Here is a 26,177-nt window from a genome sequence, read left to right as displayed (position 1 = left end):
ATCCTTAGTGAAACAAAGTCACAGGGAAAAAAAAGTCCCAACAGATTCTAGTTCTACACTAACTAGATGGTGGACTCCCACCTAAAACCTAGAAAACATCAGTAGAACATCCTCTCTACATAGCTCTCCAGGGGCAAATGCAACATGTTGCATTTCTTTTCTTTCGGTTCTTTAGATCAAAGTACTCAGGAGTTAGATGGCTTTCCCTGAAATGCAGACATTGTCCTGTTCAGCAGCTTCCTAGCAATTTGTAATGAGAAATGAAGGTTTCTCTATGGTGGTTTTTCCTCTATTTCAGTTCAGTTTACTAAGCTAATCCATTTAGTGTGAAAGACTTCTGAAAGAACAGGCTGGGGAAGCAACCAGAGAAACATGGTGAAGTTCACATTTTCTCCCACATTGTATTGTGTTGTGCCCTTCAGAATTTAGAAGCATTTTTTTTTACCTGGGTTCTATTTTAAACCCTGTATACTGTGATGTGTTAGATAAGTACTAGTGTTTCTGTGTGTATTAAATGTCCAACTTTGTTCAGTGGCTTCTCCCTTGTAATTGGGTGTTTCAAAGCCAGCTACATCTGGAGGTTTATTTAATCGACTGTAGATGAGTTGAACATTTCCACTGGTTAGTATTTGTGTACAATGGTGGATTAAAAAATATCTTGAACTTTTCTGTGGTATTAGTCTTTGGTGGAAGCTGAGGCTCTCTGAGCTTTTAGTTTTACAAGAGTATCTGCTTGGAGTCTTTGGAAAAAAGCTGCCACGGGGAGGCAGAAAAGATAGAGAGTGTAACCAATGGGTTCTTTACCTCACTAGGAGACAAATGTTTGAGAGAAAATCTGGTCCACATTCTTTGTATGTCTAGAGTTCACTTGTGATGTTTAGTCAACCTGAATGGTAACAGAGGAGAAAACCTTAGGGCAAAACACTTGTTTAAGCTACTAGAAGAAGAACAGTATTGGGAGGAAATACTCTATTTTTGAACATGTTTAGTGGAACTGAACAGTGTGAATTGTTTGATTCATCTAATGGCAGAATCTCGATGGAAATGAAACAGTGATACCTTCTAGTAAGGCTTCCTTGCGATCTAAATAGTTACCATGAATTTAGTTTTTAGGAATAAGCTGGTTAAGACTACCTGGATGGGTAGAATAGCATGTACATTTTTGTCATTTGAGTATATCGAGGCAAAGACCTAGCAGATATGTTATCTGGGAAAATGCTAGGCTTTAGGGTATTTGGATTTTAGTTAGGATGATCTGGGAGGCATCTGTTCTAGTAATGAGTAGCTTAAGTCATTAGACCTAAGAATCCTGTAATAGTTAAGCTTATCACAGTTTATTCAACTACCAAATTGACACCATTTGTGTCATTTTCTGTGCTTAGTGTTTTGCAGAACTTATGCTTTGATCACATTTAAGTGAATATTGAGCCAAAGATCCGATGAGCAATTTGCATACTTCGTTCAGGTCCATTAAGTAAAACAGTTATGTACTAGCTGTGGTCCCTGTAAATAAGGCTGGCAGAAAAGATCTGTCCCAGTCATAAAGAGACATTTGGGAGACTACAAAAAGATTATTTAATATAGAAGACATTTCGGTATATTAGTGGCACAAAACAGAGTAAGTTTTGTTCGATACGAGACCAGAGACCTATTTTACCATTCCCATTCCCAAGATGATGGTCCATGTCTATTGAATGAGATCTTTTATCATTCTGGTTATTATAATACAAATATTATCAGATACTTAGGACTTCTGTGTTATTTTCATTCCCAGGATTCCCTCTTTTGCCTTTGTGTTTTTATAACCATAATATCCCAGAGAGTGTAGGGAATTTGTACCACAATTTCAGTACTTAATATTTGAAATACATTTGGAGCGCTCTGGGTGCTCAGTCGGTTAAGCGTCTGACTCATGATTTCAGCTCAGGTCATGATCTCACAGGTTGTGAGATGGAGCCCCACGTTGGGCTCTACACTCAGCAGGGAGTCTGCTTGAGATTCTCTCCCTCTCTCCCTCCCAACACTCGTGATCCCTCTCTCTCTCTAAAATAAATAAATCTTTAAGAAAATATTTGAAATACATTTATAAATCTTCTGCTATACTTCCTAATTCTGTGGTACTTTATATAAACTGCTGCACTTGATATTCTAAAGAAAGGTCATTTTTAAATATCAACTTTCACAGCATAGCATTTTCTAATATGTTTACTGAAAGGCAAAAAACCCCCTCCATTACTTTGTTTTTTAATCCATATTTTTATGAGCATGGTATGTGTCAAGCAATATACAAGGACTGGGATACCAGTGAGAAAGACACAGGCCCTTTTCTTAAAGTGCTTACAATCTAGTGTCTGATGTACCCATTCCCAGTGTATATTCCAGATAGTCACTGTAAAGTGTATTATTGTGAGGGACTGATTTGTTTTCCCCAAAATCATATGTTGAAGCCCCAGTGTGATATTTGGAGATAGTGCCTTTAAAGAGGTAATTAAGATTAAATGAGGTCTTAGGTGGGGTCCTAATGCAATAGGAGTGGTGTCCTTAAGAAGAAGAAGAGACACCAGGGTTGGGGCTCTGAGAATAGGCCCTCATGAGGACACAGTGAGAAAAGGTGCCCATCTGCAAGCCGTGGGGAGAGTCCTCAGGAGAAACCAGCTCTGCTCACACTTAAGTTTAGACCTCTAGTCTCCAGAACTGTGAGAAAATAAATTTCTATTGTTTAAGTCATCCAGTCTATGGTATTTTGCTCTGGAAGCCCTAGCAATCTATTGCAGTTGTATTCAAGGCTTCTTGGCAAGTGGAGAATTGTTTTAACTCTGTTTTCTATTAAATAGCATTGATCTCAAAGGTCCTTTTTATTTGTAAGCCTGGTGCCAGGTGTTCTTATAGGCAGTCTTCACCTTACTGCAGTATGTTGTAGTTTCAGTCCCTTACTGGTAGGCATTGAAATTCAATGCTGAATAGCCTCAGACTGATATTGGTCCTTGTTTACAGAAGACATTTCAGTGACTTCAGAAAAACAGTGGAAATGTCATATATATTAGACATGAATTTGATGGATATAAATAAATTTGGGAAATAAATTTTGGACACCTTAAACACAGGACAAAGTATAGATCAAACAGAGCAAAACACAAATTTAAATAACTCAATTGTCAATGATTATTTTGGGCATTAATTTATTACCCTGTATATATGTATTTGCTTTTCTTATTAAACATCAATTAGAAAGTTTCTTTGCATTACTTTGGGACCATTATAAACCTCAGTCAGGATATTTTGTAGGTCATTTGACTTCAAGGCCAACCTTAAATGGGTTTTTTTTCCTCCTCCTTCATTGGATGTAGTTTTTATAAGATGTGGCCTGTTTGCGGCATGGTGGCCAGCCCTGTTGCAATAGATTTGTTCATTGAGTAGTAAATAAGGAATTACAAATCCCACCACAGGACTCTTGGTGAAACTGTTGGTATTAGGTAAGATCATTTAGGGATGGAAGGATGTTTTAGGTGAGGGAGACAGTAGTTTTTAAACAAAGACTTAAATGTGTTTATAAAGAAGGGTTGTTTCTGTGCATGCTTTATTTTGTTTTTATAGTTTTGTGTTTCTGACTTGATAACAGACATGTAATTCTTTTTAAGATTTTAAGTAATCTCTACAACCAATGCAGGGCCCAAACTCGTAACCCCAAGATCAAGAGTTTCATGTTCCACTGACTGAGCCAGCCAGGTGCTCCCAGACATATAAATGGTTAAGATATGTTATTTGCTTTTTAATATGTACATTAGTAAAATACCTCCCCTTTCTTCACCTTCAATTCCTGCCACTGTTAATAATATATATATAACACTTGGGTGGTTTTTATGGAGTAGACTCACTGATGTAGCCATACTGGAAAAACAATTCGGCAGACTGTCCAAGGATGGTGAATGAAGTGGGTTAGTGAAATCAACCAATATATTTGCCAAACTTTTATCTTTTAAAAGTTACCTGCCTCTCTCTTCTTTCTATGCAACTTAATAGTGAAAACGGGAAAAGTACCAGTGATGGTTATTTCCTCCCAATAAGTAATAAATGAATGACTGTAAGAATTGAGCATTATATAAAGTATTTTATTTTAAATTCTTTCACCCTGCAGTTGAGATTTATTCTGTATATAAGTGGTCAATGTGTAAAACATATTTCAAGGTAGTGGATGTTAATGGAAAAGTAATAGAATCATCCAGAATATTTGTTTTTGAGACTATGATTCTGCCATTAAATAAAAGTGTCTAAAAATGAACCTTCCCCTCCGGTACTCCATCATTCCCTTTAAGAACACAGGAGTATTTTGCTTGCTCAGTAATGGGATTATGTCTTTGGGATGTTCTTGGAAGTTCAAAACAAACAGTGGATAAATAAGGTACATTGAATTTTTTTCAGCTGTCGGCAGCTTTTGGTTAGGTTAAAAAATAGGTTGGTAATACTATGTTTCAGATGTACTTAACATTACCAGCCTGGATCATCCATTAGGTATTTATTGAATCTATACCTTATCACTGGTTACAAACCCAATCTTTTTGCTTAATGATTACTTTATACATCTTGTTTATAATGATGCATTTAGTACTTTTGGCCCTTTTCTTGGGGTTCCACTGGCACTCATTCGTGATTCACAGGTTGTGCATTCTTCCTGTTCAGTAGCATATAGACTATTGCAGAAATAAGGAAAAGGGCCATATCTTTGTACTGGCTGGAACTAGGCTGGATTTGTCACCTTGGAGGGAGGGAAAAAAATACAGAATAAAATTTGTATGGGTATGAATGTGCATAGAAAATTTAGGGATTTTTTTTTTAATATTTATTTGACAGAGAGAGAGAGAAAGAGAGGAGACACAAGCAGGGGGAGTGGGAGAGGGAGAAGCAGGCCTCCCGCGGAGCAGGGAGCCTGATGCGGGGCTCGATCCCAGGACCCTGGGATCATGACCTGAGCCGAAGGCAGACGCTTAACGACTGAGCCACCCAGGCGCCCCGAAAATTTAGGGATCTTGAGAAATAAAAATATGCCTCAACAACTATATATTTATTTAAGTCAATAGATTTGTTTTCTCTTATCCATATGGCTTATCCATGTCCATTTGCTTAAATTCACCAGATTATCCTTTGCTTTGATTATGTAGACAGGACTATTAGTTTTGTTTTTCCTTACCTTTTATTTTTATTAATATCACTTATTACTAAATCAAAGATGTCCTTGAGAAAATACACTTTTAATCATAACATTCAATAGGCCTCTGAGTACTATGTTCCAAAACTCTCACTGGGTGATAGGAATGTTGTCAGTTGTCATGCTGTTACACATGGAACACTGTTGCTAGTTTTTAAGGGACACTTTTTTAGCAGAGGCTTCCATAATAACTTGCATTCCATGTGAGCCCTTTTTTATCTTGTCTTAGATAACCAAGCAAAAATATAACATGTGAATGTTACAAGTTAGTCTAAAACTAGCATTTTTTTCCTAACCATAACAGAATTGTAGCATGCTTTAATAACTTCCTAATATTTTCTTGGAGAGGGGGTGAATTGTTTATGTTCTCAGAGTATAACAAATCAAGTTATATCTGCTTTCTATGTTTTAAATAAACAACACTCATGGGGGCACCTGGGTGGCTCAGTTGGTTAAGCATCTGCTGTCAGCTCAGGTCATGATCTCAGGGTCCTGGGATCCAACCCTGTACCTGGCTCCCTGCTCAGTGGGGAGTCTGCTTCTCCCTCCCTCTACTTCTTCCCTGGCTTGTGTGCACTCTCTGGCTCTCTTAAAATAAAAATCTTAAAGAAAAAAGAAAGAAAGAAAGAAAGAAACAGCATTCCTTTCCTGCACGGGAGAAAAATAAATAGAAAACATGCAAACTTTTTTTTTTTTTTTGTAAATAGAGAGTGATTCTTTCACACTTAATGTTAAAGACATATGTTTATTTTTTTTAAAGATTTTATTTATTTATTCATGAGAGAGAGAGAGAGAAGCAGAGGGAGAAGCAGGCTCCCAAGGAGCAGGGAGCCCGATGCGGAACTCGATCCCAGGACCCTGGGATCATGACCTGAGCCGAAGGCAGACGCTTAACCATCTGAGCCACCCAGGCGCCCAAGACATTACATATGTTTAGTTAAATGTGGTACAGAAATGGTTTCGAGGTTCTGCTTGCAGAAAATGGTTTTTCTATCATGTCTATGACGTCTGCTAATTCTCCATAAACACACAGCTATGAACTATCTTAGCTAAGTATAATCCTGAGGCCTTCTACAGTAATTGGAGGCATTAACATTCATTCAGTTTAACAAAACTCTGAGGTTGTGGTATGAATGTGTATGTTTTATTCTTTATTAGCCTCAACTGGCATTTAAGTTTCTGGAAGGAAGGTGGAGCCATGTAATATCTGTATTCCTTGTCAAAAAAACCAAAAACAAAAATCAACTCTAGTTATGGCAAATTTTGATGAACTGTGAATCTCAGCAAACTAGAAATTTTTGCTGCTAACCTTTGAGAAGTTGTGAATCGTAAATGTCAAACTCCCAATCAGTATGAAAGCAACTTGGTAAACATTCCATCCATTCTCCTATTTCTTTTATCTCTCCACTAATGAGACTCCCTATCTTGAATGTTCTTGGTCTTGGTACTTGGAGATCTTTTGCCATTAAAGTGGGTTTCAATTATATTTACTATATGGTACTTATTATGTAAGGAACAGTCATTAATTAGTTTATAAAGATTTTTAATACTTGTTAAACACTGGTACAAACTGGAAGTCTTTATTACTTAATGAATATTTCTATTTCAGTGTGGTATAGATAACAGCTTCATTAGCGTTTCAACTTTAGAATTAATGTAAAATTTACTAGTGCCTACTGAGCGTTTTGGGTTTCTTCTAAACAATTTTATATTACCATACAGTTGTTGATGTGTCTATTTTTCTTTTTAAATTTTGAAGTGAACTAATTGTAATTTCACCTGTTTTGTTTTGAATCAGAAGTAAAAGACAAGGTATTCCTTGTGGTACATGAATGGTGTCACTTCAGTAAATAAGTATTTTAAGCAAAAGTAAAAATTATTAATTGCATTTGTTTTTTCACTTTAATGAATGATGCCAACATAGTTCTGTAACTTAAGGCAAACCAATAAATAAGTCAGCACAGTAATTGAAGAAACATTACAGAGATAAATATAACAAGTTATTTCCAACTATTGAATAAAAAGTTTTAAAATTGAATGAACTTAAAAATATATACAGGAGAACGTTTATCGGCAAACTTTTGGTTAATTACTTGTATTCTTTCTTTCTTGGATGTATTAAGACAGCCTTAACCTGATGCCTGATTGATGTTTGCTTCATCAGACTAGAAGGTTATTTTATTTGCTTGGTTAATTGGTTGCTGTCACCATCTTTATTTCGTTTGGCTTTTCCAAACTGCATTTTTAGCTTTGGTATCGTAAGTAAAAATGAGGAAACACTGCTCCAAAACAAACTAATCCATGTTTACTACTTGTTTTCATCTTCTCATTACATCAGTAAAAAGATGTGTTTTTTAAAATTAATGAAATTGTTTGTTTTCTAATTGGCTTCAAATTTGCATGATTCTTGCCCATTTTCATTTACTGCCCTTGTTACTTGGAGTGCTTGAGATCTTTGGCACCTTTGATATAATAGATGATGATGGTACTTTAATTTTTTAAGCAGCTATTGGAAACTTTTTTCAATAAATAACTATCATGTCAGTACTACTGAAGGAAATTAAAGAATTGGAAGACCTATTTTTACCCAGGATTATTTAGTAATTAGGTCTGTAGATAACCGATATTGTAAAAGGAGAAATGCAAAAAATAAACCAAAATTCCTGTGTCTGGATGAGTTGAAGAACATTTTCCAATTTCAAAAATTCCTTTATTTCTCTTTATTTTCTCAGGGAAATGGCATCTTTCCTGAACAGATTTTACAAGGATGAGTGAACACATGTTCCTTTGAGCGTTTGGAGATAAGCATTATATAGAAGCAAATAAAGTCCAGGGACTTTTCCTGAGATTTAAATTCATTAGCACAGCACAGACAGTGACCGTAAGAAAGAATCAAGGTTTTTTTTTTTTTTAATTTTTTATTGTTATGTTAATCACCATATATTACATAATTTGTTTTGGTGTAGTGTTCCATGATTCATTGTTTGTTCATAACACCCAGTGCTCCATGCAGAATGTGCCCTCTTTAATACCCATCACCAGGCTAACCCATCCCCCTACCCTCCTCCCCTCTAGAACCCTCAGTTTGTTTTTCAGAGTCCATCATCTCTCCTGGTTTGTCTCCCCCTCTGACTTACTCCCCTTCATTCTTCCTCTCCTGTTATCTTCTTCTTTTTCTTTTTTCTTAAAATATGTTGCGTTATTTGTTTCAGAAGTACAGATCTGTGATTCAACAGTCTTACACAATTCACAGCGCTCACCATAGCACATATCTTCCCCAATGTCTATCACCCAGCCACCCCCTCCCTCCCACCCCCCACCACTCCAGCAACCCTCAGTTTGTTCCTGAGATTAAGAATTCCTCATATCAGTGAGGTCATATGATACATGTCTTTCTCTGATTGACTTATTTCACTAAGCATAACACCCTCCAGTTCCATCCACGTCGTTGCAAATGGCAAGATCTCATTCCTTTTGATGGCTGCATAATATTCCATTGTGTATATATACCACATCTTCTTTATCCAAAGAATCAAGGTTTTAAGTGGAAAAATTAATGTCAGAAATGGAGGCTGTATTTATTTTTCCCTTCAGTATTTCTCTGCTTCCAACTCCTTTGCCACCTCCAGCCGACACATAAAGCAATGCTTTTTAACTGTATCACCTCCTCCCCAATTTTGCTTTACAACTATCCTTGTGGAACAGCAATAGATAATTTTAATTAAATGGTATAGACATTTTTTCGAGAGGAAACTACATGTAATAGGATTGTTTTAGCTGCTAACTTTCACTATTGGATTAAGATTTGTTTTCTATAGCTAACCTGATGCTAGCTCTGTTTTTCTTTGCCTGAAATACACTTCCCACTGGAAATTTCTGTACTTGTCTCTTAGCACATTTGGAACCACCTCATCTTTCTCTTCAAATCAGAACGGTGGGGCGCCTGGGTGGCTCAGTGGGTTGGGCGTCAGCCTTCGGCTCAGGTCATGATCCCGGTGTCCTGGGATCGAGCCCCGCATCGGGGCCCCTGCTCCCCCTGCTTGTGCTCTCTCTCTCTCTCTGAAATAAAATAAACAAAAATCTTAAAAAAAAAAATCAGAACTGTGGTTTTCACTCACTCTTAGAAGCCATCCTTAACCAACCCCCTTCTTTTTACCAACCTTGGAGATGTATGTCAAATGATGCCGGCTTCCTTTCTACAGCGTTGCCTTATTCTCAGCCATTCCTCTTTCTTGCCCCCAACTAGTCTCTGGTAGGTACTAGTTCTGTCCTGCTTAGTTGCAGTTGGTCTGGGAATTAGCTGCCTACCTGTGGTGATTTTCAATTTCCCTCTCTCCTGTATACCATCTTTAGATGCATTTAGTCTCCCTTGGCAGAAGCTTTGCAGATGGTACCACTGCCCACAGGATCAAGTTCCTATGCCTTAGGCTTGTAGGCTTTTGTATTTAATGTCTCTTTACTATCCCCATCCTTAGGTGTGCTATCTTTACAAGTAGACTTTTAACTTTTTGGTGGTAAGGTCTTTGACTTTTACCTCTTGAAAGTGTTCATGTAGCACCTTGCATGTTGTGGACCAGTAGAGATGATAGAATCTCTGTTATTTGTCCCTCTGTCTGTCTGCTCGCCTTCCTGTCAGTCTGTCAGCTTGCCTCTGCTTCTCTGTCTACGCCCGTTTGTTTATTGGTGTCACAGGTCCTACATTTCCCATTTGAGGAAAATGAGTCTGATGTCTCCTATCTATTTTATCTGATTTCTTCCCCTACTCTTTTTTTTTTTTTGTAGGCACATAAACTCAGTTTCTTTTTTTTTTTTTCCCATTTGAGGAAAATGAGTCTGATGTCTCCTATCTATTTTATCTGATTTCTTCCCCTACTCTTTTTTTTTTTTTTTTGGTTCTTTAGGCACATAAACTCAGTTTCTTTTCTTTTTTTTTTTTTTCCTATGGGTCACTGAGGCCTTTTTATTCTGCACACAAAACCACTGGGGATTTCACCCGCGGACACTTCAGGATTATAAAGTAGACAGATGTGACTCCAGACACTGGGTGGAAGTGAGGTGAGAAAACAATGACTTGGGCCAATCACACGATTACAGAGTTAGGGTTTCCAGCAGGGTTCCAGATGGTGAGGTTTGGCTTCTGCGGCAGTTCTAAGGAAGCAGTGAGAACATCACAGGGAGGGGAGAGGGCAGTTAACTAGCAGGGTCCCTGGCCAGTTTCGGCTGGGGGCCTTGAGCTGCCCGTGGGGAGCAGAGGTCTAATGAGCCGACTCAGGACCGTAGGACTCGGGGTGCACTGCCTGGAGCTTACTTGGCCAGGGGGTTTCTGAAGTTTCTGCTGGCGAACTTAGCCTTGCTACCCAGTTCCTCTTCAATTCTGAGGATCTGGTTGTACTTGGCCAAGCGCTCAGATCGGCAAGGTGCCCCTGTCTTGATCTGCCCGGTGCAAAGTCCCACCACCAGGTCAGCGATGAAGGTATCTTCGGTCTCCCTAGAGCGATGTGACATCACGACGCCCCAGCCATTGGACTGGGCCAGCTTGCACGCCTGGAGAGACTCGGTCACGGAGCCGATCTGGTTCACTTTCAGCAGGAGGCAGTTGCACGATTTCTCGCCCACGGCCTTGGAGATCCATTTCGGGTTGGTCACGGTGAGATCATCCCCCACCACCTGGATGCTGGCAGTGGCAGTGAACTTCTGCCAACTTCCCAGTCATCCTGGTCAAAGGGGTCCTCGATAGACACCACTGGGTAGTCCTTGATGAAGGACTTGTACAGGTTGGTCAGCTCATCAGGCGTGATGTACCTGCTCGGGTCATCAGGGGACTTGAAGTCCAGGTCATAGTTGCCCAACCTGAAGAACTCAGAAGCAGCTACGTCCATGCCGATGACCACCTTGTCGGTGTAGCCGGCTTTCCCAATGGCGTTCTTTAGCAGCTCCAGAGCTTCTTTGTTCTTCAGGATGTTAGGCGCAAAGCCGCCTTCATCCCCCACATTGGTGGCATCTTTTCCATATTTCTCCTTGATGACATTCTTCAGGTTGTGGTAAACCTTGGCTCCGATGCACATGGCTTCCCTGAAGTTGGCCGCACCAATGGGCAGGATCATGAACTCCTGCATGGCCAGCTTGTTGCCAGCATGAGAACCACCGTTGATGACGTTGAAAGCCGGAACCGGCAGGATGACTTCAGCATTGCCAGCCAAGTCAGCAATGTGCCAGTACAGGGGCACCCCCTTTTCCACGGCCCCTGCCTTGCAGACAGCCAGGGACACACCCAGGATGGCGTTTGCACCAAATTTAGATTTATTTTCTGTCCCATCCATCTCGATCATCAGTCTATCAATCTTCTCCTGCTCCATGACGTTCAGTTTCTTGCTAATCAGGGCAGGTGCAATAGTTTTATTGATGTGCTCAACAGCCTTTGAGACACCTTTCCCCATGTAGCGGGTCTTGTCATTGTCCCGGAGCTCGAGGGCCTTGTAGATACCAGTTGAGGCACCACTGGGCACAGAGGGAATTAAATTTTAGTGGTTACAAAAAATAATAGACATTAAGGTGTAATTTAGTATCTTCTAATCTTTATTCTAATAACTTTTAATATTTGTCTTGATTAAGATGTTCCCTTTTCTTATGAGCTTTAATTATACCAAAATTTGTCTCACACTTCATCCTCACTTCTGGATATATTCATGCAGTTTGGGCTGGTGGTTCTGAAATTTAACATGCATCAGAGTTACTTGGTGGGTCCCAACTCTAGCATTTCAGATTAATTACATCAGAGGTTAGCCTCAAGAATTTGCTTGACAGTTTTTAGGTCTTACAACAACTTTTTTTTTTTTTTTAGCACTTTTATTAGCTTCTGAGCTAATGGCCTTGGTAAAACTTAGGTTTTAGCTCTGCATGATTTCTCTTGTTCTGTACTCCTACAGCATCTCTCTTTTCCCAGTGAGAAAATAGTGCTTTAGTGTTCTATTTGGTTTCCTTTTGTGAGCATGACTCTCCCCTCGTCTGGCTAATGGGCTTGATGTTTGAGTGAAAGGTTCTTATTTACTATCCAGCTTTTTAATCTTGATTTTCTTTAACCTTTGTAGCACTATTTTCTTTGCACGTCTGCCTTAGAAAGTTTAGAACCTTTATGCTGCACAAAATAAAATTTTTTGAATGGAAAAAAATGAAACTGTGACAAAGTGATACACTTAAGAAGCTAGACACAAATGTCACTTAACATTTTTTGGTGTACTTTATTATTCTTAGTATTTGTTTTAATTCCCAGATTAAAGACTGACTTCAGTTTGTTTTAATTAGAACATTCTCATTTGAAATGTTTTCAGTAGGTAAGCTTTATGTGGAAAAGTGTGACGAAGCATTCACTATTAGCAAATTCTTAATGAAGGAAACTGCTTTCGGAGGAAATTTATCTTCTTGATTTAAAACAAGCAAACAAAACATGTTCTGGAAAGGAAATATTCTTAGAGTCTGTCATCATAAAGTCCTTAAGCCTCTTGTCCAATGTTGAGAATTAGTAATGGTTCAAAATACTTATTAAACTAATAAATGCATGAGCCATCGGCTGGGAATTTGGCAGATTGTTGGGATTACAGATACGATGAGACCCTTGCCTTGAAGGGATTTAAGGTCTGGTAGTGTGCATTGTAAATCAATCAGGGAGGATTTACTTAGCATCTGAGATTTACCAGTGCTGTGTAAAATGCTTGAAGGGGGTCTGAGAGGCACAGAAGGAAGGCCTGCCTTGGAGAGTTTTTACCCTGTATTGAGATGAGACCCAGCACAAGAAAGAACCACCTGATCTATGTAGTATATTGTGTGGTGGTGACTATGCATGCTGTTGGAATTCAAAAAGGGACCTTGGGGATTGAGCTGGAGATGTGTGTGGATGCACACACATCAGGAGTTCATTGAAAAACAGCTGCAGGCAAAAATGTCATCTCTGATAATAAATTGCAAGGAGATCAAAAGTGATGTTTCAAAAAGGAAAAAAAAACCCAGCTAGGTTGTAGAATTCTTTATTGTGCTGGCGTGGAAGGAGCAGCTGTTAGCTATCAAACTGAGGAAGCATGATGAATGCCGGCCAGTGTAATGCCCCTCTCCTGCCTGTGTTGTTAGAGGTCATTTTACACTGGGCTTTGGCTGGTATCACAGAGTTTAGGGAACCGTCTGGAAGAGCAGAAAAACCTAGAACCAAAAAAAACGGACAACTTACTTAGAGTGTTTTACAATGTTGGAATAAGTAATGCAGAATTTTATTTTATGAGCAAAGGTAGGAATATAATGAAAACTATAGTAATATAGAGAATATTAGAAGCAACCTAATACCTTGGGCTTATCTGCCACATTTGAGCGTTAGAAAAAAATCTCAAGTCATTATGACTTTGGAAAACTTTTTTTTTTATTATGTTATGTTAATCACCATACTTTACATCATTAGTTTTTGATGTAGTGTTCCATGATTCATTGTTTGCATATAACACCAGTGCTCCATGCAGTACGTGCCCTCTTTAATACCCATCACCAGGCTAACCCCCCCGACCTCCTCCCCTCTAGAACCCTCAGTTTGTTTCTCAGAGTCCATAGTGTCTCATGGTTTGTCTACCCCTCCGATTCCCCCCCTTCATTTTTCCCTTCCTACTATCTTCTTTTTTTTTTTTTTTAACATATAATGTATTATTTGTTTCAGAGGTACAGGTCTGTGATTCAACAGTCTTACACAATTCACAGCGCTCACCATAGCACGTACCCTCCCCAATGTCTATCACCCAGCCACCCCATCCCTCCCACCCCCGACCACTCCAGCAACCCTCATTTGGTTTCCTGAGATTAAGAATTCCTCATATCAGTGAGGTCATATGATACATGTCTTTCTCTGATTGACTTATTTTGCTCAACATAATACCCTCCAGTTCCATCCACGTCTATTTCTAATAGCCGTTCTGAGCCAAAATACTGGATTGTCTCTCCTTTATATAATGGTAACGGTAACCTAGACCTGTTCAGGGAATGCTGTGTGCCAAAGGTGGACATTATAGGCTTAAAACTCTTTGAATTTAATTTAAAATTCCTTTTACCTTATAGGTGTTCTATGTATGTGCATTGAATTGTTAAATTTTTGTTGATAGTTTTACTGCACTAGCAGTGGTTTTGCATTGGGTCCTGTGACTTCAAATTTATGAGAACATGTCACTTAATTTAGGCAGATTTTTAAGTGGAGGCCGTATGTTTGCTGAAGTGAATTAGTAATTTATAAGTATGATGGGTATGTACATAATATATATTTGCCTTTCTTTACCTTATTCCAAAAATGATTTAATAAGGAAATTTAAACTTAACCTGCTTTCCAACACTGCTGATTAATTATGTATAAAATATTTCTTACCCATAAAGACTGTGTAATAATATTGGACCCTTATATCACATGTGGTAATATTTCCAAATGTGTAAAAGACAAAAATGTAAAGAACAAAAATCTTTAAAGAGACAATCAGTTAGGATATATGTGAATGTAGGGTGAGGGAAAGTCCATCTTAACTAGGGATTGGAAACCCAGGGATTTAAAAGATAGGCATTTTGACTATGTCATTAACCTAGTAAATTTCTGTGGATGGAGATATCATAAACAGTGTTAAAAGAAAAACAGATTTGGAATAATAAGTATAAAGAGATGATAGATAAAAGGTTTTAACTATAATATAAAGAGAACTCTTATGTAAATGAGTAAAGATAAATAAAAACCAAATTTGTCAAAAAAAATTTGCCAAAATAAGCATTTTGGAAGAGAATGAATTCCAGTAAACCCCAAATATATGAAAAGGTGCTCAAATTCACTGTAGTTGAGGAATGCATGTCAACATGAGATGCCATATTAAACTTACTAGAGTGGCAAAAATGAGAGCAATAGCTGTTGCTGTTGGAGACATAGGAAATGGGATAATCTGATATTAGCAGAGATGGGAACCATTATATGTTTTCTTTGGAAAGTAATCTGGTAATCTCTTAACATAAAAAGTACATGTCTCTTTAATTCGGCAGTTCCAACTATGACTCTCTCCCATAGAAACATGAACTATATATATGTGAAATATATATGTGAAAAATATGTGTGTATGTATACATACATAAGACATTTAATGCAGCAGCTAATAGAGGCAGAAAGCTGGAACACAAAGTGAATGCCTGTCCATAGTTGAATAGTATCATATATTATGGTGTATCTGTGTCATAGAATATTTTGCCACTTTGGGAAAAAAAAAGAATTAACTATGTTAGCTGCCTTGGAATTTCAGTGAGGTATAATTGAGAGAGAAGTAACGCAAGATGCAGTAAAGTTCCAATTACATAATTCTATTTTTGTAGAAGTTAGAAAAGTCTCTATATTCATATTTTAGTGTATATGTGTGAAAATTTACATCTGTTGATAAACATGGAGAAACATAGCCCTAGTATGTTTCTTGGACAGGGGTTAAAGGGAGGGTATAAGGTGATATTTGTGAGCAAAGAGAAAAGGAGAGACAGAAAACAAAAAATGAAAAGTGTAAAAATAGCATAAATGAAACATGATAGGGGGCGCCTGGGTGGCTCAGTCATTAAGCATCTGCCTTCGGCTCAGGTCATGATCTCAGGGTGCTGGGATCGAGTCCCACATCGGGCTCCCTCCTCGGCGGGAAGCCTGCTCTCTCTCTCCCACTCCCTCTGCTTGTGTTCCTGCTCTCTCTGTCTCTGTCAAATAAATAAAATCTTAAAAAAAAATAGGGACAAATTTATGCGTGTAAGTTTTGAGACATTTATATAAATAGCATAAATGTATTTAAAAATAAAATTGTAAAAAGTTGAGAACAATCTGAAAGAGGGAGGGTGCTGATATGTGTGCCAAAAGAATTGACTATAGACATCTCTTAGGGCTGGAAGTTATTGGCAGAACTATAATGCTGTTGTGAAAAATACCATTTGACAACTACAAAAAGCTTATCTTTAGTCTTAGAAAAACATTTTTTTGAGATATGCCCTTTTATATTGCAACTCTACATCTTCAATTTATTGAATAGAAAAAAACAACATTCAAAAATGGTTAATATACATTACTGGATTACTTCAATAAAGAAATAGATAATGATAACACTGGAGTATGATACAGATAGGTTCTGGATACAATGGCACACTATATGAGGTGAGGTATGTAATTTAAGAGAGGTCACAGAAGGCTTCCTGTAGGAAGCAGAGGAAGGATGATGTGTTCTAGGCAGAAAGGCATCAGAGAAGAAAGTGAGGAGTATGGATTTCTGTGTTAAGTGCAATGGAGCAAACCAATCAGCTAAGCAATAGACTGTAAATGGAAATTGCTCCATTTTATTGACTCTAAGACTCCATTGATTGTAAGATGCATTATTATTATTTTATGTTCCACTCAGGAAGACCTGTTTATTAAACTACTTGTTAGACATACAAACATTTATATCTCATGGTTTCTCTGTGTCCAGAATTCAAGAGCAATTGAGGCAGGTGGTTCTGGCTTAGGATCTCTTATGAGGGTTACCCTCAGATATTGGCCAGGAGGACAGTCATCTGAAGGCTTGACTGGGGCTGGGAAACCCACTTCCATGATGGCCTCCTCACATGGCTGACAGGAGAATCCCACATGCCTCATGGAGATGTTTGAGTGTCTTTACAACATGGAAGTTACCTTTTCACAGAGTAATCCATGAACATGAGTGAAGATTCTGTACTATCTTTTATGACCTAGTTTCAGAAATCACTTACCATTACTTCTGTATTATTCATTAGAAGTGAGTCACTAGATCCAGCCTACTTTCAATGGGAGAGAAATTAGACTCTACGTAGGAGCCTAATGGGGGGCTCGATCCCAGGATGCTGAGATCCTGACCTGAGCCGAAGCCAGACGTTTAACTCACTGAGTCACCCGGATGCCCTCTGACCATTAAAGATTTGTTGCTTTATCTTTGTTTAGTGTTCCATCTTTACAGTAAAACATAAATATCACATCTCAACCATAGAAGCAGTTGTGCTTTTTGTCTTATGAATTTAATTGTAACCAATCCTATTTTTCTTATTAGCTTTTGAGTTCTATAACTGAAGATTCTTACACTCTTGTGGTTTTCAAGAATGTTACCCTTGTAGTTGGGAAAGAAATAACTTCTTTATCAATAATAGAACTTTTAGATACACCATCTTGTATATCCAGTTTTTGATGTGTAGCTAATAAGGGAAGGTAGACATAAAACTGTTAGACATCTGAATTTGTCTTCCGAGTAAATAATAGAGATTTTAAGGATTGCTTACTGGTTGGTCATCTGGTTTACATTTGATTTTTACCAACTTGTTTAAGAGGAAGAATCATTTTGGAATAAAGAAAATTACAGTTTTAGCAATACCAGAAATCTGAAGTGTGGAGCACCCCAGTTTACACACAGGACATTTGTTATGCCAGCTTTCAAGCTACTGCAGATGATTGCTCAGGAGAATAAATAGTCCCATTAGATGTGAATTTTAATAGTAATATTTATATACTGTTCAAACAGAATTTACCTGAACATTAAAAACTAGACCCTACTAAAAAATGCCTTTTATTATTTGTCATCTTTGATTTCTTTCATCAGCATTTTGTAATTTTTACCATGCAGAACCTTTCCATGTATTTTTGCGTTTATACCTAAGTACTTTGATGTTTTTGAGGTGTTTATAAGTGATAATTTATTTTAAATTTGAGTTTCTACATGTTGTCAGTATATGGAAATGTGATTGGATTTTATGTAGGGTTGAAATCCTCGTGTGAAAAATGGGAAATAATGAACCACACAAATGACTTTGTTTTTATTTAGGCAAAATCTTCAAGATTTTTTTGGATAATTTTTGATATTTTTCTATAATTTTCAACCACATTATATAAAGCACTTTAAATATAACTTTATTTTTGGGGGAAAGCTTTACTTTCTGTATTTGCCCAGAGAAAATATTTTTCTAAGGAAATGAGTGATCCATGATACTTACTGATTTTGAAATACACTTAGAGCATAATATATGCAGAAACAATAACTGAAGCTTAATTTTTCTGTCGGCTCTTTTTTAGAAAACTGATTCTGATTATTTGCTTGGTTTTAAAAAAGTCAGTTTCATCAGACTTGCCTCTAAAATCGCTCAGTATATTCCCTTCTAAATAGACACTTATATTACATGTAATGATTTGGATAGCTAGTTAATGACATTTAAAATGAACTTACACACATTGATTTGCTTATTCAATCATCTGTTTAAAAGCATATACTAGGTAAATTCAGGAGTCGGCACACACAGATTCATATCTGAAGTCTTGTAGTGGATTTATGTGTTACTTTCTTGGTAACCGGGGTTTGCTAGTAATTCGTTATTCTCTGATAAGACCTACCTTTATTGGTTCATGTTGACTTTGCCGCCTTCACATAGTATTCACTACCACTCTTTATTGGTTACAGAGTTACAACCACCATAAATAAATAAAGCATGAGGAGAAGGAAGAGACAGAATAGTCCATTTATTTTCATGCATTTTTGGTTACCGCCTAAATCACAATTGTCAGAGGAAAGTGGAGTTTAATGGTCATCCTTAACAAGTTTAGGAAAAAATGTGCAGTTTTACTCTTTCCATGTTGTGTTTTATGGATATATCACATTTGGTTCAGAATCATGATGATCTAATAATGACACTTTATTATCCAAGCTTGATGAATAGGATTGGGAAGGGTTGTTTATTTTATCCTTCCATTTCACTATAACTAACACTTTGACAAGAGTGAGAGACGCTGACTGATGTTATACAGAGACTGTGTTTAATGTTTTTTAATGAAGTGCTCGAGTTAAAATAGAACTATCTCTGGCCTAATGCAGACCCTGGCAGGTGAGGCTTATTCCGTGTGGTCTGCTTGTTGGTTGGGGCTCTGTCAAGCTTCATTTCAAATGTATGCACTGGGGATTATAATACAAATACATAGGATTACAAATGTATGTAGTGAATAATGTTTTACAGTGTTTTAATTTTGTTTTACTTGCCAAATCCTTTTATTTGAGTGAAATCCTGTATGAGAAATCTTCTGGGAGTCCCCAGGCCAGGAAACAGATGCAGGTGGAGCCCTCTGGCTGAGGCGGGCTCAGTAACTCTGGCTACCAGTCTGCCCCCTCTGCCTCCATGTCTCTGCACTGGTCTGTGAAGCTAGAAAACTAAAGGGATACTTGTTCATCTCTTCTTTGCTGTTTCTTAGGCTTTTTTCTTCTCATGGTAGGTAAGTCAGTAACTATCTTTGATTATAAGGAAGTTTAAAATGATTGAATGATGTATTTTAACTACTTTGGATGGAATAGATCCAAAGTTGATTTATTTTGTTTTTCTTCATGAGCTGATATAACTGTAGGCAACATGACTCTTGGGAGAGGAAGGTAATTTTTAGAGAATTGAACGTTTTAATACATAACCTTAGAGATAGAATCAATCCAGAGTAAATAGAATTCCATTTTGCTTTCGTCATTCTGGTATCTGTTAACCAGTTTCCTTGTGTTGGCTGTGTAAGAGAATAGTGAAAAAGAAAATAGATGCTTGAAAAGTTTTGTAAATTTAACATATTTTATATTTTCAGTTATGTGAGGTTTGAACCAGTATTCTTTGATAAAAACATTTAAAAGATTTTTTTTAAAGACAGAATTAAGGTTGTGTTATTTGCCCTTTGACAGCTGAATACAGTGTTTGTCACTTGGAATGACCTGATAATGTGGCTTGTCCTTTAGCCAAAACAAGATGTATTGAAGCAGGCTAGGATTCTTCAAGACTAAAGGACTGTCCGTGGTATTTTGCAAAACTGGCTTCTAGAGCCCTCCATCATTCTGAAGGAGCCACTCATGGCATTCTTGAAGCATGTTAACAGTGAATGTTCTTTATATATGATTTTTAATCATTTGAACGAAGTTTTATTCTGGGATCATAAAAGTTCATTATTTTCCTTTTAAGTATTATAGGAAGATGTAGTCATTATTACCGGAATGTAAATGGGATTTCCAGACACAGCATTGGTGTGTAGCTTGGTATAAAATTTGAGTTTATGACTGAAAGAAATATATGATTATTTAAAAAGCAGTTAAAAGTTAAAAAAGAAGTTAAATGGTAGTGAGGGTTTTTTAATGAAATTTTTCAAATATTAAGAGAATGGCGTAACATCCCCATTGCAAATCCAGTGAGTGAGTGTGTGTATGTGCGCATGTGTGCCTCCCAGTTGTCTACAATGGAGTCCCTGTATTTTCTATTTTATAAATAGAAACAAATCTATCTTATTGGATTACTCTGGCTAGGACTGCCAACACCATGTTGAATACCATGCCAATACCATGTTGAATAAAAGTAGTGAGAGTGAACATCTTTGACTTATTCCTGATCGTAGAGGACAAGCTTTTAGCTTTTCTCCCTTGAGTATATTAGCCATGGGCTTGTCATATATGGCCTTTATTATGTTGATATATGTTTCATCTGTAACCGCTTTGTGGGTTTTTTTTTATCATAAATGGATGTTGTATTTTGTCAAAAGCCTTTTCTGTATCCATTAAGATGATCATGTGATTTTTATTCATTTGGTTAATGTGGTGTATCACACTGACTGTGGATGTTGAACCATCCTTGTATCCAGGAGTCAGTCCTACTTATCATGGTGTATGATCTTTATAATGTATTGATGAATTCAGTGTGCTAATATTTTGTTGAGAATTTTTGCATCTATGTTTGTCAGAGATATTGGCCTGTAATTTTCTTTGCTTGTGGCATCCTACTCTGGTTTTGGCATCAGGATATTGCTGGCCTTGTAAAATCAATTTGAAAGTATTCCCTCATCTTCTATTTTTTGGAAGAGTTTAGAAAGGATTGGTATTAATTCTTCTTTAAATATTTGGTAAAATCTACCAGTGAAGGCATCTAGTCCTGGACTTTTGTTTGAATTGATAAAGAAAATCCTCTCAACAAAATCCTTCCTAAAAATTGGCCTGTTCTTATTTTCTGTTTCATTATGATTTAGTCTTCACAGGATGTATATTTCTAGGAATTTATCCATTTCTTCCAGGTTGTCCAATTTGTTGGCATGTAATTGTTCATAGCACTTTGTTAATGATCCTTTGTATTTCTTTCATGTCAGTTGTAATATCTCCTCTTAAATTTCTGATTTTGAATCCTCCCCGCCCATGAGCCTATCTACACGTTGTCAATTTTCTCTTTTTAAAGAACCAGCTCTTTCATTGATCTTCTCTATTGTCTTTTTAGTTTCCATTTCATTTTTTTTCTGTTCTGATCTTTCCTTCCTGTTCCTAACTTCGGGCTTTGTTTATTCTTTTTCTAGTCTTCTGAGGTATAAAGTTAGGTTGTTCATTTGACTTTTGTGGTTTCTTGAGGTAGGCATTTATCACCATGAACTTCCCTCTTAGAAATGCTTTTGCTGTGTTCCATAAACTTTGGTATGTTCCATTTACATTTTTACTTGTCTCAAGGTATTTTTTTGATTTCTCTTTTGATTTCTTTTATCCATATCCACCCATCTTTTGTCCATTTCAGTAGCTTGTTGTTTAATCTCCACGTAATTGTGAATTTTCCAGTTTTCCTTATGTGATTACTTTCTAGTTTTATACCAGTATGGTTGAAAAAGATGCTTGATATGATTTCAAGCCTCTTAAATTTATTAAGACTTGTTTTGTGGACTAATGTGATCTATCTTTGAAAATGTTCCATGTGTACTTGAAAAGAATGTGTATTCTGTTGCTTTTGGATGAAATGTTCTGTAAATATTTGTTAAGCCCATCTGGTCTAACATGTCATTTAAGGCCAAATTCATTAAATTTCCAGGATACAAAATCAGTACACAAAAATATGTGGTATTTCTATACACTAATAATGAACTATCAGCAAGAGAATTTAAGAAAACAATCCCATTTACAATTGCATCAAATAGAGTAAAGTACCTAGGAATATATTTAACTGAGGAGCTTAAAGACCTGTATATTGAAAACTATAAGACATTGATGAAAGAAATTAAAGAAGACACAAAGAAATGGAAAAACATTTCATGCCCATGGATTGGAAGAGCAAATATTGTTAAAATGTCTGTACTACCCAAACCAATCTACAGATTCAGTGCTATCCCTATCAAAATTCCAAAGGCCTTTTTTTCACAGAAATAGAACAAAAATATTCTAGAATTTGTGTGGAACCATAACAGAACCTGACAGCCAAAGCAATCTTGAGAAAGAAGAACAAAGCTGGAGGCATGATGCTCCCTGATTTCAAACTATATTGTAAAGTGATAGGAGTTAAAGCAATATGGTACTGACATAAAAAGACACACACGTCAGTCAAACAGAAAGAGAGCCCAGAAGTAAACCACACATCCATGGTCAATTAATTTATGACAGAGGAACCAGGAATGTGCAATGGAGAAAGGACAGTCTCTTCAGTAAATGGTGTTGGGAAAATTGGACAGCCACATAAAAAAATAAAACTGGATCACTATCTTACATCATACACAAAAATTAACTCAAAATATATTAAAGACATAAACATAAGACTTGAAACCCCTAGAAACAAACATAGGTAGTAAGCTACTTGACATGGGTTTTGGTGATGGTTTTTTTCAATCTGACAGCTAAAGCAACAAAGATGAAAACAAACAAGTAGAACTACATCAGAATCCTAAAGGAGAACACAGGCAGCAACCTCTTCAACCTCAGCCGCAGCAACTTCTTCCTAGAAACATCGCCAAAGGCAAGGGAAGCAAGGGCAAAAATAAACTACTGGGACTTCATCAAGATAAAAAGCTTTTGGACAGCAAAAGAAACAGTCCACAAAACCAAAAGACAACTGACAGAATGGGAGAAGATATTTGCAAATGACATATCAGATAAAGGGCTAGATCCAAAATCTATAAAGAATTTATCAAACTCAACACCCAAAGAACAAATGATCCAATCAAGAAACGGGCAGAAGACATGAACAGACATTTTTGCAAAGAAGACATCCAAATGGCCAAAAGACACATGAAAAAGTGCTCAACATCGCTCGGCATCAGGGAAATCCAAATCAAAACCTCAATAAGATACCACCTCACACCAGTCAGAATGGCTAAAATTAACAAGTCAGGAAACGACAGATGTTGGCGGGGATGTGGAGAAAGGGGAACCCTCCTACACTGTTGGTGGGAATGCAAGCTGGTGCAGCCACTCTGGAAAACAGTATGGAGTTTCCTCAAAAAGCTGAAAATAGAGCTACCCTATGATCCAGCAATTGCACTACTGGGTATTTACCCCAAAGATACAAATGTAGGGATCCAAAGGGGTACATGCACCCTGATGTTTATAGCAGCAATGTACACAAGGGCCAAACTATGGAAAGAGCCAAGATGTCCATTGACAGATGAATGGATAAAGAAGTGGTATATATATATATATACATACATACACACAATGGAATATTATGCAGCCATCAAAAGGAATGAAATCTTGCCATTTGCAACGACGTGGATGGAACTGGAGGGTATTATGCTGAGCGAAATAAGTCAGAGAAAGACACGTATCATATGACCTCTCTGATATGAGGAATTCTTAATCTCAGGAAACAACCTGAGGGTTGCTGAAGTGGTGGGGGGGGGGGAGGGTGGGGGTGCTGGGGGGTAGACATTGGGGAGGGTATGTGCTATGGTGAGCGCTGTGAATTGTGCAAGACTGTTGAATCACAGATCTGTACCTCTGAAACAAATAATGCAATATGTTAAGAAAAAAAAAAGGAAGGAAGGAATGAAGGGGAGGAAATTGGAGGGGGAGATGAACCATGAGAGACTATGGACTCTGAGAAACAAACTGAGGATTCTAGAGGGGAGGAGGGTAGGGGGATGGGTCAGCCTGGTGATGAGTATTAAAGAGGGCACATACTGCATGGAGCACTGGGTGTTATACACAATGAATCATGGAACACTGCATCAAAAACTAATGATGTAATGTATGGTGATTAACATAACATAATAAGAAAAAAGACCTACATCAAACTAAAAAGCTTGTGCACAGCAAATGAAACCACCAGCAAAATGTAAAGGTAACCTACAGAATGGAAGAAAACAATTGCAAATCATGTATCTTATAAGGGACTATTACTCAAAATATATAAAGAACTTGTGGCACTTAGTAGCAAAACAAAAACAGAACCAATCCAGTTAAAAATGGGCAGAAAATCTGAATAGACGTTTTTCAAAAGACGTCCAGATGGCCAACAGAGCCATGAAAAGATGCTCAACATCCCTCATCATCAGGGAAATGCAAATCAAAACTACAAGGAGGTATCACCTTACACCTGTTAGAATGACTCTTATCAAAAGACTAGAAATAATAGATGTTGGCAAGGATGTGGAGAAAAGGGAACCCTCATGCACTGTTGGTGGGAGTGCAAACTGGTGCAGCCACTGTGGAAAAAGAGTATGGAGGTTCCTCATAAATTTAAGAATAGAACTACAGTATGACCCAAGAATTCTGCATCTGGGTATTTATCAGAAAAAAATGAAAACACTTACTCAAAAAGATATGCACCCCCAGCATTATTTACAATAGCTAAGGTATGAGAACAACCTCAGTGTCTATCAGTGGATGAGTGGTGAAAGAAATTGTGGTATATATATATATATATATATATATATATATATATATATATATATATGGTGTGGACTGTTACTCAGGCATGAGCAGGTGGAAATCTTGCCACTTAAGATAATAGGACGTACCACAGGGACATTATGCTAAGTGAGATATGTCAGTGAAAGACAAATACCATATGATGTCACTTATAAGTGGAATCTAAATAAGTCATCATGTATCATGGATACGTTCCTACATACATCATACAAAAAACTAAGCTTAATGATACAGAGAATAGCTTGGTGGTTGTGGGGGTAGGAGAAATGAGTGAACCTTTTTTTCTTTTTGGGGGGGTTGTTAAATAGATTGGGGAAAAAAGGGAAAGAAAAGGACACCAAGGGGAAAAATGATATATAATAAAAATATCAAATTATATCATCCAAAAATATCCCGTTAACACCTGGGAGTATTTCTTTCTAATTTTGTGTGTATGTGTTTGTGTGAGATTGTATTTACTGTAACAGGACATATTCTTTGAAAATTAATTCCTTGCTCATTGAGGTATCATAATTTCAGCAGTCCTTTTGCTCTTTTCTGCAGAGTAAATGAAGTATTTGTTTTTGCCTCTAAAAGAAGCACCCCTGTAGCAGAATCACTGTTACCCAGTTTCTGCTTGTATGTTCTTTCCCCTTGGACTGATATGCCTCCCTGTATTTTTTCCCATTATGTGCTAAACTAATTCATAAGAGCTGCCCCCCCCCCGCAAAAAAAGTAAGTTTAGTAGTAGCCTCTAACTCAAAATGTAGCTTAAAGATATTGAAAGTCTATAGGTCCTAATCTCTTCAAGGACAAAAATTGTCATTCTAATAAATACTGAATCTCAAAGATATTTTCAAGTAATAAAAAACAAACAGTACTAATGGTTCAGCACGTAGGCAGTTCTTTAATGCATGTGCATTAAAACTTAACGGTAAACTTAAAAAAATTGAAGTTCAAAATTACTCATTTAACAAATAGCTGGTTGTGTGCTACACGCCAACCATTCTGGGGCTGAAATGGCAAATAAGACGTGATCTTTGTTGTCATGAAGCCCATAGTTTATTGGGGGGCGTACGAGGAAGACAGATCATAAAGGAGTAAACGAGAAAATGAAAATAGCCAGTGGTGATTAAATTGAATTGAAGTAGAAGTTAAGGTGGTCAGGGAGTGATTTTCTGAAAAGGTTTTGAGTTGCAATCTAAAAACCGGAAGAAACTAGCCACGTAAAGCCCAGGTAGCAACGCATTCTTGGCTGAGGGAACAAGAGGTGTAGTGGTCCTGAGAGTGGGATGTGGTTG

The 26,177-nt window shown here is 37.3% G+C and overlaps 1 protein-coding gene and 1 pseudogene across 4 annotated transcripts in view; one reads left to right on the top strand and one right to left on the bottom strand.

Moving 5' to 3' along the window:
* The window catches only part of TPK1 (thiamin pyrophosphokinase 1), a 339,219-nt gene that overhangs the window by 81,595 nt on the left and 231,447 nt on the right, over window positions 1–26,177 (top strand). The window lies entirely within an intron of this gene.
* On the bottom strand, window positions 10,223–11,706 carry LOC112810909 (alpha-enolase pseudogene; annotated as a pseudogene).

Source organism: Callorhinus ursinus, unplaced genomic scaffold, assembly GCF_003265705.2.
Source record: "Callorhinus ursinus isolate GAN/ISIS: 27379988/994484 unplaced genomic scaffold, GSC_fseal_2.0 scaffold12, whole genome shotgun sequence".
In the NCBI taxonomy this organism is placed as follows: domain Eukaryota; kingdom Metazoa; phylum Chordata; class Mammalia; order Carnivora; family Otariidae; genus Callorhinus; species Callorhinus ursinus.
The sequence above is the reverse complement of the archived record's forward strand: the minus strand, read 5'-3'. Positions and strand labels throughout refer to the sequence as shown.